Source organism: Orcinus orca, chromosome 6 (genome assembly GCF_937001465.1).
Source record: "Orcinus orca chromosome 6, mOrcOrc1.1, whole genome shotgun sequence".
NCBI classification, from domain to species: Eukaryota; Metazoa; Chordata; class Mammalia; order Artiodactyla; family Delphinidae; genus Orcinus; species Orcinus orca.
Genome location: NC_064564.1, coordinates 50,139,052 through 50,157,827, shown reverse-complemented (window position 1 = coordinate 50,157,827; position 18,776 = coordinate 50,139,052). Strand labels below are relative to the sequence as shown.

Here is an 18,776-nt window from a genome sequence, read left to right as displayed (position 1 = left end):
TGCCCAAGGCCACACAGCTGGGAAGAGGCAGAGACTCAGGACATGGACCTATTTCTGCCAGACTCCAAAGCCCATGTTTTTAACCAAAAGTAATTTAAAATTCTGAACCACTGAATAGAGGTAGATGCAGCTTCTAGTGCAAAGAATATTTTGGCTGCCACACTCAGGAAGATATAAAGATATAGCTCTAGAAAGATGATACAGTATAAAAAACAGACCTCTTTACATCACCTTTCCATAGGCCTCATGGTGTATTCTTACATAATTTTCAAGGTAACTTCATCTTTGGGGAATGCTGAAAAATTGCCATTCGTTAATGTTTTTTCTAACATTCATCTCTTCTCAGTCTCTCTAATGGACAACTTCACTGACATCAAAAGTGTACAGAGAGGGGCTTCCCTGGTGGCGCAGTGGTTGAGAGTCCTCATGCCGATGCAGGGGACACGAATTCGTGCCCCGGTCCGGGAGGATCCCACATGCCGCGGAGTGGCTGGGCCCGTGACGGGAGAGGCCACAACAGTGAGAGGCCCGCGTACCGCAAAAAAAAAAAAAAAAAAAAAAGCAAAAGGCTATTCTCATTCAAGACATATCCTCATCAATGGTCACATTCTGTGATATATTCTCCTTCTATCCAGCATCTATCTGTACCCCTATTTCTTCACTCTGGGCACAAGTGCCACTATTGTCTTTATGTAGAAACCGCCTCAGGAGAGCCTCCTGGACACAGAAGTTCTTTGATTGATTGACTGATTTTGTTTGAGGCTTTAAATTCTTCCCTGGAAGGCTGATTACCCCCTGTGCCTTCTTTCCTTGGGTTTTGGGCCATTCTGCAGTTGGAATAGTCTAATTTGTGCTTCTTGAAGATATCTTTGGCTCTGAGAGCCCCCTGTAAAAGTACTGTCGAATTTTTAGCATGGACTTTGGAAGCAGACGAGTTGGCTCTGCCACCTACTAGTTGTGTGGTATCGTGAAATGTCTTAACCTCTTTCAGCTTTAGTTTCCTTATTTGAACAGGGCTGTTATTCATTATTTGAACAGGGAAGTGATTGGATTTGAGAGAAAGCCAGGAGACAATATTAGTAGAAATTGTTGATGAATTGGGTGAGGCAGAGGGGGGAGGCAAGGATGACTACCAGTTTTCTATCTTGACTAATGGGTGGTGATGCCTTTTACTGAGGAGGAGGTAAGAGAAGCGATGTGTGTGTCTGTGTGTGTGTGAAACAGAGGAAGAGAGAGACAGAGAGAGAGAATAATTTAGGACATGAGGATTTGAGATACTTTCTAGATATATAAGTGGAAATGTTGAGTTAAAGCTTTAATGGTATATAGGCAAGTGATCTGGACTGCTAATAGAGATTTCAAAGTCCTTTGCATAAAAAGATAATTGAAGCTATAGGAGTAGATGAGATACACCTCTGAAAATGAGCAGAGAAGAGAGCTTAGTGTGAGCCTGAGAACTTCTCTATTTAATGGTCTCTAGAGAGAGTAGAGGATTCTTCCCAAAAATTAGCTTTTATGACACCACACTCCCTCCTTTTCCTCTTACCTCTCTGGACATCAATTTTTTTTTTCAGTGAAGAAAAAGATTATGTTGCCTACTTAGAGTGAGGGGGCCTCAACAGAGATGTATAGGTTTAAAATAATTACTGAGGAGAGTAGGAAGGAATGTTGATTAAGTGAAAACACTGAGATATACTGAAGTCTTAAGATTGGAGACCTATGTTTGTTGGGACATAAATCTGAATGGTTTAACATTTTGCTGAGGAATGCTCAGCCTTTTAGGTACCAAGATGGCATTGATCCTGTGTTGGGAGTTTTCTAGGTGAGGGCAATACAGGAAGAGACATATTTGGATTTGAGGGTGCTGGTGGTGAGTAGGTCAGATAGCCAACTACTTGTAGTCTGCTTGGGGGAAGGTGGATGGACTCTGAGGAAATGAAGACCCAGGAGCTGGAGGACTAAATGAATTTGAAGAGCAGGTGTGTTCAAGCGAGCGTCCTGAGAGCACCGGAGGAAAGACAGCTGGGTCAGAGAATGCAGTGTTTGTAGTTAAAATTTTTGGTGTGGAACCATTCTGGGTGATGACAAGTTTCAGGATGTACCCTGGCAGTGTGGGGAAGTCTAAGTGGAGTGAAGGTGAGAATAATTATTGTGTATTTGAGGTCAAGGAACAGTAGATTGAAGGTATTGGGTGGATTGCTCCCAAAGACACTGAAGTTTTCTGGAATATAATGGCAGAAGTTGAGTTTGAGGGGAGAAGAGGAGTGTTATGTCTTAAAGAATGTGACCAGGAGGTCAGTAGATGATAGAAATATAGAAGTGTACAAAGTGGTATTGTCAGATGTCAAAGGTACCAGGATGGAACTGTGGTGGTTCTAAAGTGGCATTAAGGAGTAATAAATTTTCACCCCTCTCCTTAGTTCTATGGTAGGTGAAATATAGAGCATAATGTGGGGAGATGCTGTGTTTATTGGTTCTTTCTCTTTTACATAAAGGAAGAAGATTGCAGAGGTTCTAGTGGTTTGAGGAGAGAAGCCAAAGAGAAGAAGTACAGAGCATTAAGGGGTTAAGAACAGGGGAGGTAAACTGACTTTCTTTTGGCTTATGAGGATTATAAGAATGGAAGACTTAATTGGAATTAATTGACCACAGACATTCCAAAGGTGGGATTAGTCATAACAAAGATGTCTGAGTGTCTGAGGCAGGATCTGGCCCAGTCATGTGTGGGTGAGCTCACTGTGTGGGAACTGGGACCATAAAGGGTCTGAACATGGGCCCTCTCCTCTATGCAGGATGGAGGATCAGACCTCTTTTCCATGGGGTGGTCTCAAGATGTGTTGAGTGGCCACATGCAGGATAGGTGTCATTTAACATCTGATTTCTAGCCTCACGATAAACCTGGAAGGTGGGCACAGCAATAATGATAATAAAATAATGATAATAAAATATTTGCCTTTCTTCTATCCCTGGAGTTGTGAAGATTCAATGCAATCATTTGTGGGAAAGCACTTTAACAACTGTAATCACTATGTGTATGCTGAGTTTTATTGTTACCCACACCTTTGATGTATTTCTCTCTGTGCTTTTCCATGTATCTGTGACATATTCCCTAAGATAATAAGGGCTTCCCTCTGACAAAGCCAAGATTCTTTATTTATAGTGTTAGGTTGGCACTGGGCTGATTCTCTTTAGTGTTTATGTAGTCTGGATGTGGACTGGCATCTTTCCCTGGACTCTGAGTATCTTCCTCTGCAGCTTCTCATGGCTAGAAGTTCTATCTGTGTCCTTCTATTACAAAGCCCAGACTCGTAGGCCACCCACCAAGTTCCTCACTCCAGTCTGAAGGATGCCTCCAGATCCTGGCTCATTTGCAGAACAGAATTGACTGACACACCCTAAGCAGGGATGCCAATCTAGTCTAGTTTTCCAGATACTTCTTGATGATTTGATAGAAAGGCATCCAATGGAAAGGGGTACTAGACTCTGAGAACTACAGATTTACAATGTCCAAAGTCTTCTAGACTTTCTTGGAGAGAGGCAGATATGATCCTAACCAAGAAAAAGGCATTCCTTGATTAATACCCTGACTCCCTTTGAAATTTAACCAAGACTGTACTTGACTTTTTAGACGTCAGATTTTCTTGGAAGCAGAAAGAAGCTCCTGTGATGGAATAGACTTTATTTTTTTGTGTGTCGGGGGGTGTTAATTCCCAAGTAATTTGTTTGCTTCATTCTATCATCACTTTTCTACTGAGTTATTTTTTTCTTTTTCATTACTTGGGATACAGAGACTGCTCTGCAGATGGGCTAATGAGCTGCACCTACCTTAATTGTTCGGCGCAGTATAACACACTTGGTCAACTATTAAGAGGGGCACAAATTACTTTTAGTAAAATGTGAGTCAGTCTTGGGAGAAAAAACTAAGCTATACGTTTCCTTTACTCACTTAGTTGACAACACTCCAGAGAACTGACTAGAAGGAGAAGGTATTCTTCTATTCAGTATCTGTTCGTACCCCATCTCTTCATACTGGGCAAAAGGGCCATTTTATAGACTTCATGTAGGAACTGCCTTAGGAGCACACTCTGGACACAGAAATCTCTGAACTATCACTGATTTTTTTAAGGCTTTTTAGGCTTTCCTGGAAGGCTAATTACCCCAGTGCCTTCTTTCTTTGATAGCTCATATTGAATTCTCTCCAGCTTTCTGATTTTATCCATTTGAATCAACCGCAAGTTCTTTTTTTTTTTTTTTTTGTGGTACGCGGGACTCTCACTGTTGTGGCCTCTCCCGTTGTGGAGCACAGGCTCCGGACACGCAGGCCCAGCGGCCATGGCTCACGGGCCCAGCCACTGCGCAGCATGTGGGATCTTCCCGGACCGGGGCACGAACCCGCGTCACCTGCATCGGCAGGCGGACTCTCAACCACTGCGCCACCAGGGAAGCCCAACCCCAAGTTCTTTTACGTCTCTAGAATTTGTACCATCTGGGGGATGAAGGGTTGACATCTACCAAGTAAACATTAATTTGTTTAAATTCTTGTTCAACTTACATTTTCTGCTTTGGTACTTCTACTTTCCTGGCTTCTTGAGAATTTCCAAAAACCTACGCTTATCTTTTGTCATGTCACTTTGAGCTCCATGGGGTGTCCCCATCAAAGCATAGGGAGGAGAGGTTTTTTGTTTGTTTGTTTGTTTTTTTACAGTCCCCCTCTGCAGAGCCAGCTTCTGGAAGAAAAACTCCAATTACTAAGATAAACACATTTTTTGATCTTTCTTTCTTTTTTTTTTTTTTGGTAGGCCAGTGGAAATTTAATACAGGAGTGTTTTTTTGGTAGAATTGTACAGTCTCTAATACTCAGATGGCGACTAGCATTATTTTTCTTACTGTAAGAAAACAGATCTGTAATGTATCTTCTATTCAGGAGACAGGACTTAATCATTGTCATCTTTGGTACTTAGTGGTGCTGCCAAGGCAATGTGGTCAGAATGAGGATGGAATGTTAAATAAAAGAAACTGGGGAGAACATGAGCTCTGTTGAGTCATGTAAGCAACTATCTCAGCTTCCTCACCTAACACAGCACCAAAATGTGTTACTGCAATTACAGAGTGCTGATTTAAAGGGAAGATAAAAAGGTAAATACACAAACACAAGCAGCTATGCATCTAGGAAGGATGTGAAAAGCTGAGATATGAAGGCAGGATAAAGCATCTCTTTTAAACTCTACAGCCCGCAGCGGTAAGCATGGTGCTGGCCCCATAGCAGGGGTTCCATAATGTTTGTTGATTGACCTATTTTTTGAAAGAATACTATAATGTACAAAGCAAAGAGCCCCCAAATGTCTTTATAAATCTTAAGAAACAGGCCTTTACTTTCCATATTCAGCTACAAAACACAAGTTTGAATTCAGAGTATATTTTGGGTTGCAGGTAAAGAAGGTAAAATGAATCAATGAAATCTGAAAATATTCAAAGGCTGTCTTTTCTCCCCAATTCAGGAATCCGAATTTCCTTTTGTTTCATCAACCTATTGTTTTCTGACTCGAACAAGACAACCATAATTTATTGAGCAGGAACCATGACTTGTTGGACTTTGCAGTCCCCAAGCATATCATAGTCCGGTGCCTGGTACATAAGACGGAATTACTATATATTGAAATGTTAGTTTTGGTTTCACTTTTTCTTCCTTTCCCAGATATTCCCCCTTTTTGCTATTTGTGTAAGAGAACTTTCTCTTAATTCTCCCCAAATTTAATAAGACTACTCCATGCTCCCATTTTCTTGTTCACATCTGTGAACAAGACAGAAAGGATCCTGGCCTTCATGGACTTTACAATCAATCCAGGAAGGCAAACACTGAACAAATAACTATAGGTGTGACAAGTGTTAGGGAAGGCAAAGTTCTAGATGCGAGGAGGTATAATTGAGTCCAGGAGATCGTGGGAGGTATTCCCGGAGAACTGTGAGCTGAAGGAAAACAAGATTTGACTAGGTGAAACGGAGCGATCAGAAAGGCAGTGAGAGAAGTGCGTTCCAGGCAGATGGGACAGTATGCTCCAAACCTGGATTTGAGAGAGAGCATGATTTGTTCAAGGAACCTGAAAGGTGGAGCCTCTAGAGCAGGAGCGTGAGGGTGAACTCTTAAGAGGCCTCTATTGGACTCTTTTCCAGTGGTGTAGTGGGTGGTCTCTAAGTGGATTTGTAATCACAATAATATCAGTATTACAACGCCAAATGAGCTCTTTTGGTAGATGTAGATGATTTTGGAATTTGTTTGTTTGTTGGCTTTCCCAGGTCATGGTCAGTGAGTCAAGCAAATGAAACATCATTGAGCTTAGATAGTATATCCCACTAAATTCCTTGGTTCCTTAAGTTCCAAGGCAGGCAGTAAACTGGTGGTCAATCTATTAATTGAGGTCTAAGAAGTAATAGCCACACCCAAGTCAGTACTGCAACCCATTAAGCTGAGCTTTTCCTAGGCGACAGTGAATCATGGAAATTGTTCCAGGGACCCATGCTTTGGTCTTGCTTGCTGGTAGCTATAGATGTCATCAGAAGTTAATTTCCACATTCCTATAACCAAGACAAGAGCAATGGCCTGCCTTCCTCTTTGAACATTACCTTTCTTTTCCTTTTGTAAGCTTTAATTCTCCCTGTATAAAAATAATGAGGTAGAATATAGGTGGGGCCCATAGAGTGATAACCCTACACGCAGCTTCCTGTCCTGCGGTTCCCTAATGCAAGGTTTTGCACCCTAGAGTCCTCTGGCATAATAACCTCTGGCTATGGAAGATGAGGGGGAATATTATTAGTTAACAGATTCCCAAAGCACACAGAATTTTTTTCTCAAATTAACCACCATCGCTGAGGAATATTGATAGGTAACACAAATTGTACATTCAACAAACTCTATTAAAAGTATTCTCCAGTATTCTCATCAAAGAACTCCTAGGAGGGCTTCCCTGGTGGCACAGTGGTTGAGAGTCCGCCTGCCAATGCAGGGGACACGGGTTCGTGCCCCGGTCTCGGAGGATCCCACATGCCGCGGAGTGGCTGGGCCTGTGAGCCATGGCCGCTGGGCCTGCGCGTCCGGAGCCTGTGCTCCGCAACGGGAGAGGCCACAACAGTGAGAGGCCCGCATACCAAAAAAAAAAAAAAAAAAAAAACTCCTAGGAAAATGAATGCAATACTGAGATATACCTATATAATTTTACGGGTATTGGGGAGCATATTTTCTAATGCCCAGATGCCTCAGATTTAGTGGTGGTGGAATCTCATTCATTTTGTGAAAACCAAATAAACATTTGTCCTAAAAATGGTTAGAAAGCAGGATCAACTCTGCTTTATGAATATACAAGACTGTAAAATGATTTGCTTGTCAGAGAGTTGGAGTGAGGTGTGGGAGGGAGATGCATTATTTTAAATTGTGTTTTAGGTGACAGAATGGGAGTCCATAATGTTCTAGTTCAGAGGAACTAGATTTTATTGATTCATTGATTGATTCATCAAAATTTATTGAATGATTGCTATCTTTCAGGCACTGTTATTTGGCACTGGGGACATAAAGATGAATAAGGCATGGTTCCTCACCTCCAAATGTTAATACTCCTTGGAGAAGACATGTAAATAAATGAATACTATATAATATGACATATATTCCAGTCCAGGTAGGTAGGAAGGCCTAAGTACAACTGAGTGATCAATTTCACTTGAGTGGAGGGTTGTAATCAGGGAAGATTTCCCAGGTAAAGTGATGTATTGTTCAGTGAGTAAGCTTTTGTCAGACAGACAAGGAAGAATAAGGGCATCCCAGACAGAGGGAAGAGTGTATTCAAAGGCAAAATGACATTTGACAATAGAGTACATGGAGGAAACTACAACTAGGAAGTGTGAGGCACACCATGAAGTGTGTGTTACATCATGGCCATGGCAGTGGAAACGTAACAAATTTCTTCCTTTGGGGGTACAGAGAGCTACTAACATTCCTCCAAACAGTTCCTATATTCTTATAATCTAAGATAGACATTAATAGGATCTCATAGAACCAGAAATCAATGCAAATGTTAGTGATCTTAAAGGCATTTTGTCCAGTGTAGTTGTTGATTTTACCTAACTCAGAGGACTTGTAGAGGAGACAGGCCTAGAGTAGCTGGCAGCCATCTTGTGACACATGGAGCCTAAAAGCACAGCCAATATAAAGGAACATAGCAGGCAGATAGGAGAAGATTAGATCCTGGTGACATGATGCAATCCTTGGTTTAAGACCCATCTGAAACATGTCTACTTCTGGACATAAGTCAGTTTGAATTTTCTGCTTAAGTCAGTTTGAGTTTTTTGGTCAGTTGTAACCTAACAGTTAATCTGGCATCTTCATTTTACAGTTCAGGAGACCAATATCCAGCATGGCAAAGTGACTTGCTATCAAGGGGCTAGTTAAAAATTGAGACTTGGTCTTCCCCGGTGGCACAGTGGTTGAGAGTCCGCCTGCCGATGCAGGTGACGCGGGTTCGTGCCCCGGTCCGGGAAGATCCCACATGCCGCAGAGCGGCTGGGCCCGTGAGCCATGGCCGCTGAGCCTGCGCATCCGGAGCCTGTGCTCCGCAACGGGAGAGGCCACAACAGTGAGAGGCCCACGTACCGGAAAAAAAAAAAAAAAAAAAAAAAATTGAGACTTGAACCCAGGTCTCTTGACTCAGGTCAGGCTTAGGAATATCCAGCATTTAAAAATTATCTGCATGTGATAAACATACATGTACTTAGAGATCTGCTTTGCAGTAACCACATATTTGAGAGTACAATTGAGTTTATTTTAAAAATACATTTCTACATGACAATGTTTTTAGAAAGAGCATGTGACCAAGACTTGTTGGTTCATGGCCCACTTTTGCCACTAATTACCTTTGTGACCTTGGGTCTATCTCTTTGGGCCTTAGTTGTTCACGTGATATAACTGTCTCTCAATCTTCCTCCATTTCTATGGTTCTAAGCATAAGTACACCGAATTTTCAATGATCCATTGTGGATCTTACATATGGCTCTCTTCCCTGGGGTAAGCTTCCTCTTGAACTGTTTTGATATTATTGGGTTCAGCTTCACAGATACTTAACTGAACACCAATTATGGGCTAGGTGTTGCAAAAGAGAATGATTATTTCTAATCAGTATTGCTTACTTACTTTTTTATTCTCAGATGCAATTTGATATTGTTTGCTGCTCCGAAGTATTAAACAATGCTTTCTAATCCAGGGAATGTGTGATTCCAAATAGCAGTGGGATTAGACAGAGAGATGATCTGTCACTGTACATCAGCTGGAGAGGTGATGCCATAGTGTCCAACAGTCAGAGGGAGGAATAGAGCAGAGTCCTGAGAAGTACAGCAGATTGGGAACCACATATGTATACAAAGGCACATTCCTGCCCAAATAGAATTGGATTCGGATTGTTAGTCTTCCGGAGATCTGCACCACAGTGATCACTATGGATAACTTTGGGTCTTTTCAGATTACCTCTGAGGTTAATAACAACTTGCTAACATTTTTCTTTATAAGACATTATGAGACATTAATTAATGCTTGATGTATTCTTTTGGATAATCTTTTTGTAATATAACAATTCATTTGACTCACCGAAGTAATTTTCTAGCTTGTATAAAGACCAGCTTCAGTCAGTTTCTTAGCCTGTCTACATTTGAACAATTCCATTTGCTGGAGAATGACTCTGGAGTTCCATGACCTCACTTGAGGAGTCTTGGAGAGGAACAAAGATGCTGGCTCTGCAGTTTGCTGGAGCCAGATTCCATTTCTTCTCTAACCATTCTTGCCTGTCTGACCGTGCACACGTGACTTAAGCTCTCTGAGCCTCAGCTTTGTCATCAGTCAAATGGGAATAATGATATCTCCCTCAAAATACTGCCCAACACGGTGATCATTTACAGCATAGCTTGAATAAATGCTATTAGGTAATATAGTATTAGTGAGGTTTTCTTGGGACTGTGTTCAAGTGATACATAAGGTTCCAAAGAAGAAAAATGGCAGGAGCAGGAGACACTCTAACTTGTAAGGTTGATACACAGTATGAAGATGCACCATAGTTTGATAATTTCATTTGACCATAAGATAAAATGGTAGAATTTGTCCTAGTTAACTACTACCTTGCTTTGTAACTTGGGGAAAAGTATTTAACTTCTCTAGACTTCCACTTATTCATAGTTAAATTCAGGGTAATATTGCTGTCTTATTTCATAGAAACTGAAAGGAGATAATGAATATGAAAGTCTCTGAGGGTAGAAAGCAAGAATGTGAAAGTTCATGTTAATATAGTACAATTAACATTAAAAGTTAATAATAGTATAGATCATTCCTTTTCTGTGCATAGTAAAAATTGTTATATTTTTGTACTGGCCCTACCGTTAATTAAAATATTATTTTCTCTGCTTATTAATTTCTGGGAGGCTAACTGATATTGCCTTCATACTTTATAAAGGGTCCTAGAAAAGCAATATTTGTCAGATGTTTCAGGCAAAATAGTAAAAAGGGAATAGTTATACATGTTGAAAAGAGCTATTGTCAATATATAGTTTCTTCTACCAAGAAAATAATCCTTTCCCTCTAAAGAGCTATTAATTTTTAGAGCAATATTTCCACTATTCAAAAAGATTATGTAGGTAGTCTTTGTCCGCGCCATGGAACATGGTCCGATCCGGCGTTTAGCCCCGCGCCTGGGCATCGCCGAGCCGGAGGTGCTGAGCTTCCTGCATGAAGTGCCCCTTGGACAGGGCTTATTTAATTAAACTTTCTGGTTTGAACAAGAAGATGTATCAGAGTTGTCTTAAATCTTTTGAGTGTTTACTGGGCCTGAACTCGAATATTGGAATAAGAGACCTAGCTGTATAGTTTAGCTGTACAAAAGCAGTGAACATGGCTTCAAAGGTACTGCAAAGCTATGAGTCCAGTCTTCCACAAACACAGCACGTGGATCTTGACTTATCCAGGCCGCTTTTCACCACTGCTGCACTACTTTCAGCATGCAAGATTCTAAAGCTAAAGGTGGACAAAAATAAAATGGCAGCCACATCCGGTGTAAAAAAAGCCATGTTTGATCGACTCTGTAAACAGTTAGAGAAGATTGGGCAGCAGATCGACAGAGAGCCTGGAGATTCAGCTACTCCACCATGGAAGAAAAAGAAGACAGTGGTTGAACCTTCAGCAACGGAAACAGAGAATGTAGTAGAGATCCCACATAAACCGCAGAAAGATGAAGATCTGACACAGGATTATGAACAGTGGAAAAGGAAAATTTTGGAAAATGCTGTCAAAGCACAAAAGGCTACAACAGAGTGATTTCAGCTCCTGGACCACCTGTACTGCAAACCAGCGGTGCACCTGCCACCTCAAGGAAGATGTGAGGGCTTTGGAAATTTGTTTGAACTTTTATAACAAGGATCCTATCCTTAATAGCAAAGAAGCCAGCATTGGGGCTGAGCAGGGTGGCTCTCACATGGGCAGCAAATTTGTTAGATTAGCCACAGTGCCTGGTTGGCTCAGCCTTGGCTCCCCACAGGTCTGCTCTCTCCTACAAAATGTCATTGAAGCTATTTTGCTTTCTTGTTTTGTTTTAAGCAAAAGACGGTCTCCTGTCCTATCCAGAATATGAAATTCAAGCTGAATGGAGTCTAAAGATTTTACTTGTTTTTGTGTTAATCTCTTGGTTTGACTAAATATATAGTACAACCTAAGTTAATAAATATTATTTCTATATGCAAAAAAAGATTATGTAGAACATGTGTTAAACCATTATTTATCTCTGCAAAATATTTCTAAGAGCATATGTGCATCTAGGCTAGGAAAGTATGCAAAAATCCCCTAGCATTTTCACATCGAGCCACATGTATTTAACAAACACCACCTCAAAGAGGAACATTACCACCAAAGCACTACACAGTAAGGAGGGAACTGAGAGATTTCTAAGAATATATGGGTGTAATTTTCTGTTAACCGAGAGTGATTGACAATTCGTGGAAATCTGCCTTCAAAATAACCTCTTTGCAGCACTCTTAGTTTTACTTGGTGTGAAGGAAACTGCTTGTTTCTTATCCATTTAGCTACCAGAAACTCTTTTTCTTTGCCATCCTAATTGTCTAAATCCCTATGGATATATTATGCAAAATCCATGTTTATTTAATTTAATTTTTTTTTAATACCAGTGTTTTGTTTTGTTTTTCCTATTTGAGAGTTGGTTGAAATAAGATCATGTACAGAAGACTATGGTGTAGTCTACATCTAAAGTCATATGCACCTGGGGGATTTTAATAAAATCTGAGGTCCTAGAATTTTAAGATCATTTTCCAAAGGGATGAGTTTTATTTCATTTCATATGCATGAATAAAGAGAAACTAAATTGTGCTGCTAAAAATAGTAATTCCCAAATAAGAAAGAGGAATTAGAAGAAAAAGTCAAGCTGAATTTATTTTATCCACAGAACCTGCTTTAAGGGGGATTATGAAACTATCACTAAATAAAGGCTTTGACGGAGGAGGTAGAATAGCACTTGAGGGACCCATCGGCCACTTTGGGATACATAGCACATGCGAGGTAAACTTCAGACTTCAGCTATTTGCTTCCTGTTGCCTCCCCATTAAAATCTTTGTCCATGCCAATACTCTCAGTATGCTGCTCACTGAGATGCTCTTAGACTTTACTGGGTTCCTGTACTTCCCTATTCCTCATCCTGTGCTCGGCTCTGAGTCCAGAGAGGGGATCTTCATATCGTGGATCGTGGTTCAGAGAAAGTCTTCATTCTGAAAAACCTGGTTTGCTAAGCCAAATTAGTTTGCCATGAAATTTTCGGAAGTTCACGTCCACACTTTAGATTTCCATCTGTTCTGCCAATGATGTTCTAGACCATTATTCCTGTATGTAATGGGTATACCACTGGTGGTAGAAGAGAGGATTTTAGGTGGTAGTAGACAAATGTTTATTTTGACTGCTTGTACTTAAAAAAAAAATTAATTAATTAATTTATTTTGGGCTGTGTTGGGTCTTCGTTGCAGTGCACGGGCTTCTCACTGCAGTAGCTTCTCTTCTTGCAGAGCACGGGCTCTAGGCACACGGGCTTCAGTAGTTGTGGCACACGGGCTCAATATTTGTAGCTCGTGGGCTCTAGAGCACAAGCTCAGTAGTTGTGGCACATGGGCTTAGTTGCTCCGCAGCATGTGGGATCTTTGTGGACCAGGGGTCGAACCCGTGTCCCCTGCATTGGCAGGCGGATTCTTAACCACTGCGCCACCAGGGAAGCCCCTGATTGTTCTTTTAATGCATGTAAAAATATGAGTTTTCCATTTATGACAGTGATGTAAAGTTTCTTCTTTAAACACATTTAAATGAAAAATATGAGCTATTGAAAGATATATTAATAAGAATTCTGGAGGAACTCAGGTATGGTAAAAAAAACAGGAAATTGGCATGTGAGGATTGGGAAGCACTGTTAAATACTCTAGGCCATCACCTTGCTTACCCTTAGGCCCATAAACTAGTCAGATTCTCTCAAAAGTCAGGACGTCCTTGGCATTTTGGCCTTTACCTTAAGAATGTCAGGCAATGATGAGGAAATACACCTCAGGAGATTCTAGGAGATCTTTGACGTGGACAGTGGTGATAAATATGAAAGAAGGAGTCACAGGGTATGATGGAAATAGAGGAAAGGACACTGAAATTTAGCAGTTGGGATTTGGAAATGTTTACTGAAAGAAGAAGAATTTACTGGGATGAACAGGAGATAGCCAGGTAGAGAAGAAGAGGAAAGGAATGATGTATTCCAAGCTTATTTCTCAAACCACAATTCCCAATTGTGAGCTTTTGGGCTTAGTCTGGAGGAGATGGGAAGAACCAGGCTCTCTGAAACTTCATTCCTGGCATTCAAGTGTATGTAGCTTGATTTTTACTGCTTCCCCTGCAGAGGATGGAACAGGGTAATGGTCTCCTCTATGATCGGTCACACCCAATGGGAGACAGGGCAACAGCAAAAGAGGTGAACCACCTAAGAGATCACCACTCACCTGAAATAAAGTTGCAGGAATGAGAAGGGATTTCTCCCTGTATTTAATACATTCCAGAAATGTCAGATTTCGCTGTCTGAGACTGTCTTACAGCAGGGGAACTATGCATTCCTAAGGGGTCTACTAAAACCCCTGCAATACTTGGAGGGGTGATGAGGGAGCAATGCTGGAGATCTTGCTCTTCTCAGCAGAGTTTGCATCTTTCCCTCTTAAGTCAGGCATGTTTGATAGAAAAGTGAACTACTGGCAGCCTCAGCTTGGAGAAAGAGGTTTGAGTTCCTTTTCAAACTTTTTCAGAATGACATAGAACAGGGATGTCTAATAGAAATATAACGTGAGCCACACAGATCATTATAAGTTTTTAATAAAGACATTATAAAAGTAAAAGGAAAGAGGTGAAATTAATTTTAATAATATATTTTGTTTAACTCAACATATCTAAAACATTTTAACATATAATAAATATGTAAAATACTGAAATGTTTTGCATCTCCTTTCATGTACATATTTGCTCTCTGGGGCGTATTTTCCACCTACATATAGAACATGTCAATTAGGATATTAAATTGTCCTTGAAAATAACATTTAGATTTCATAATATTGAAAAACTAAATTTATATATCCAAAATGCCTCAAACATGCTTAAAGTTTTCCAATAACTGAATTAAATATTAGTTTAATATAAAATAATTATACTTATTTTTTCAATTAACTTAAGTTAAACAAAAATAAAATTTCAGTTTCTCAGTTCCACTAGCCATGTGTCGGTACACTATTGCACTTGAGGCTAGTGGCAACTGTATTTGGATCATAAGGTAGAAGAAAAAATCAAAATAAATTTTTGGGGTCACTTTTACTTCCTTTACTTCTGTAATGATTACCAAGGTAGGAATTTCACAGCAGGCTGGGTAATGAAAGCACATTGGACAAAGGCTCAGAAACCCTTGTTCTAGACCAGGCTCCATCATTGATCATGCTCTCCTGTAATTTGAGGAGAATGATACCTGCTTCTCTGCCTTGTTGGTTTTTGCATTAGATGCTTTGGAGATCCAATAATGTCCTAAATGACAAATTTCCGGGGTTTGAATTGTCCTCAGGTATCTTAACCAATGGTTCTCAAATGCTTGTCCACAGACCAAGTGTTTTTTCCCCACATGATTTTCCTCCATATTTTTAAGCTTTTTATTTTCATCAAAACCTTTCTTAAATGAATTTACCAACTCCAATTCCTTCAACAATTTTTCCCCCAGGTCAGGGTTTTAATTTCACTATCATGGTTTTTCTCAAGTGAACATGTTCTTGTTTGTCTCTATTTTTCTTAATTGCAATATCTTGAACTGAATGCACTTAAGATAAGACTTGACCAGTGTAAGGTAGAGTAGGGCAGTCATCTTCCTGATCCAGATACCATGCTTCTATTAATGCAGTCTTTAGCTTTTGTATTTGCTTGCTTTTCAATTTTTTTTTCTTTTTTGGTAGCCATAGTCAATTGACTCATATCAAGCTTATCAGTAACTGAAACCCCTGTTTGCCCTCTTCCTGTACTTGTTTGATTAATTTTGTTGCACTTTCTGAAATACCTCATTTTTTTTTTGAAAAAAAACAAAAACAAAAAACCCAACAGTTGATCTTGCCTCTACACCTGCCTCTATGTTTTCTTACCTATCCAACATTTTAAGCCATATTGTGTTCAATTTGAACAGGGGGTGTAAAGGGGCTTGAGAAGTCTTAGGGAAGTGCCTCTCAGACTTTAACAAACACGTATCTATACTGGGGATCTTGTTAAAATGCTAATTCTGATTCAGGAGATCTGGGGCAGGGTCTAAGATTTTACATTTCTAACAAGCTCCCATAGATTACATTTTGTACCAGAAAATCTTGGAGTATCTGAAGGGTTTTCTTACAACTAATCTTCCTTCCATATTTTCTTCATTATCAGATGAATATGCATTTTCTTACTGTAAACCAGCTCTGAGATCCTTTAAAATCTTAGCTGGGGCTTATGTATGCAGAGTTTTGAGATTCTCAGTTCTTTAAGGGAAGGAGCCATGTATACTCTTCTTTTGGGCTACCTCATAGTCTGGTAAAATAAGAGTGTTAATAAATGGTGCTGATTTTTACTGAGTTTGTTTGGCTCCCTGGTGAGAGCTGGAAAAGGCCACAATCATGCAAACCTTACTGAGGAGGCAGGGGCAACTACCACCAACGTGGTTGTCAATCTCTGCAAAATACGTCTTCAATTGACCTTATATCAGATTTCATTTTTAATTTCCTCAGTTCTAATTCATTTTGTCAAAATTAAAAAGAAGTAAATGCAAAATGTAAATATTGGAGATCATTTAATTTCATCGGTGGGTGGAAGAGAGGAAGGCTGAAAGAAGGTGTGAAGGTTCCTGCACTGGGTGAGGAAACTACTTGTGGAAAACTGAATTTAGTCCTGTTGGAAGATTCGGGGCTCCTCAATGCCGTTTATACTCTCAGATGCAGACCCAAAGTGAGGTAAAAAGTGGGTGCTTTTTCTTCTTCAGAATGGAAATTTGCCCTATATTTTTTTTTCCCACTCCTTTCTTTATCATCTCTAGATCTAAGTTTTCCCTTAGATGCCCCTCTCCTTCCTCTACTGTTACAGCTTTTTTTCTTCTTAATCTTCTTGGGTTCATCTAGCCTTGTACTGCATTTATCACACTCTGAAAATCTACTGTTTGTCAAAGTGTCTTTCTAGTAATACAGATAGCCCTCACTCGATACCTTTAATGTGGTTTCTGTAGAGTCATATAGAGCAGCATTGCTTTATGGAAATGAATTTGACTGAATCTTCTTCTTCACCAAAGCAAGGCTGATAGGAGGTACAGAAAACCACGTGTACTTCACACTTCCATGTGTGAAAGGGGCCTGTTGGAGTGTTTTTTGCTCTCTACTAAATCTCAGAGGTGGTGCTGAGTAACTGTCAGAGGCATGAGCTGTTAAGAAGTCCCAATTTGGCTGGCTCTGTGCAATCAAATGCAGTCAGCCCTGTTTGTATGTGAAAGGACTGGGTTTTCCCCAAGCTGTTGGTAATGATGCAAGAACAGACTTTCCCCTCTCTGGCTCCCTGGAGTAAAATGGCTGCCAAGGTATTTGGAATAGAACTTGAAAATGTACTCATCACTGGAAGACAGTAACAAGGATCCTTTGATATTTTTGTGTTCACCATGATCACCTAGCATCCACTTCCTTTTTAGGTAAGGATTCTGAAACATCATCGGTTGATGCAAGCTTGTGACCTGGCTACCTCTGCTCAGGATACAATGTGGAGGAGGGGCGCAGGCGGCCCTATTTGGATTGGGAGTCCTTAAGGAACAGAAGTTTACAGAAGAGTTCTAGTGGAGCCCATCAGGGAGCAGAAAGAAACCAAACACAATGGGGAATGGTTAACAATTAAAACCAGCCCTTGCTTGTGTGGTCCTGTGTTTCACCACATCATTCTAATAAAATGGACTGCTGGGAGGAAGAATGGATTTCTGATAGTTTATGAAGCCAAAAACCTGTTGAAGACTCTTTATAAGGTAGTGGGGAAAATGGCAAAACCCTCAAAATTTCAGGGAAGTTACTTAACAGCTCTGATTACCACAGGCCACCAGGCTGTTGGGTCATGGGATCATGGCTGCACGATGAAGAAAATAGGAGGTGGGCTGAGCCAGACTCAGGAACAATTCCAAAATGCACTAGGACTTTCCAGGAGGCTAGTTCTTTTTATTTTTAAAAAAACAAAGCTTATTTATTTTTTTGCATTGAAAATTAACCTATGCTCATTAAAAATATCATAAAATGTCAATAAGAAGAAAAATAAACAGTATAAATTCTGCTTCCACCAACTAGAGTCAACCCCCATTCACACTGTGGTGCATTATTCTTGTTGTTGTTCTCTATGCTTTGAACAAAAACATAATTATGTCCATATGGTAGATATAATTTTGACTCTTTTTTAAATTTTAGCTTGTCAAAGTCTATTTTGTGTTGTTTCAAAGTTGTCACGCACAATTTGTCATGTACGTTTTAATGACTGCTTTTGTAAGTTTGAGCCAAAAATTACTTATTCATTCCTATGCTGTTAGGCTTTTTTTTTTTTTTTTTTTATTATAACTACTGAGGCCACGTGTCTTGAACATTTTGGATTAATTCCCCAAAATTAATTCTCGGGGAGGTTATTTACTTTTCTGTGATGGGCAGAGTCTAGTGGACCTATGATTGAATTCTTATGTGATTTAAGAGAATAGTGTTGTCTAGGCCAGTATCTGCAACTGTATTGCCAACCTAGTGGCACTTGAATCACCCAAGTCCCTCTCTGCTCCAGCCTTACCTGCAACCAGCAGGCTCAGTCCTGTCCGACCAGCCCAAGGGAGAGGGATCCTGGGGATTAAAGAAACAGGAACTAACTGCTCTTCTGAGTGCAGTATGCAAATTGATTCAAGAGAGCCCCTGGGACATGCTGTGCTCAGTGAGCTGAAATCCCCCCTTTTAGTGCTCTTATGGTTAGGCCCTGTGGGGGAATCGGGTTGAGGGGAGTGGGTTTGTTTACTAGCCCTGTAATCTTGGGCAAGTCTCTTAACCCCCCCGAGACTCAGTTTTTCCATCTGGTACTCAACCGCTTGAAGGGTTGATGTAACAATTAGAGAAAATGTTTGTAAAAGAATTAACACAGCGCCTGATCTGTGATGAATACTCAGTAAAAGTTAGCTAGCACC

The 18,776-nt window shown here is 40.3% G+C and overlaps 1 pseudogene; it reads left to right on the top strand.

The window, feature by feature from the left end:
* The first annotated feature begins 7,081 nt into the window (after positions 1–7,081).
* Positions 7,082–11,765, top strand: LOC117203371 (origin recognition complex subunit 6-like; annotated as a pseudogene).
* Positions 11,766–18,776: the final 7,011 nt, after the last annotated feature.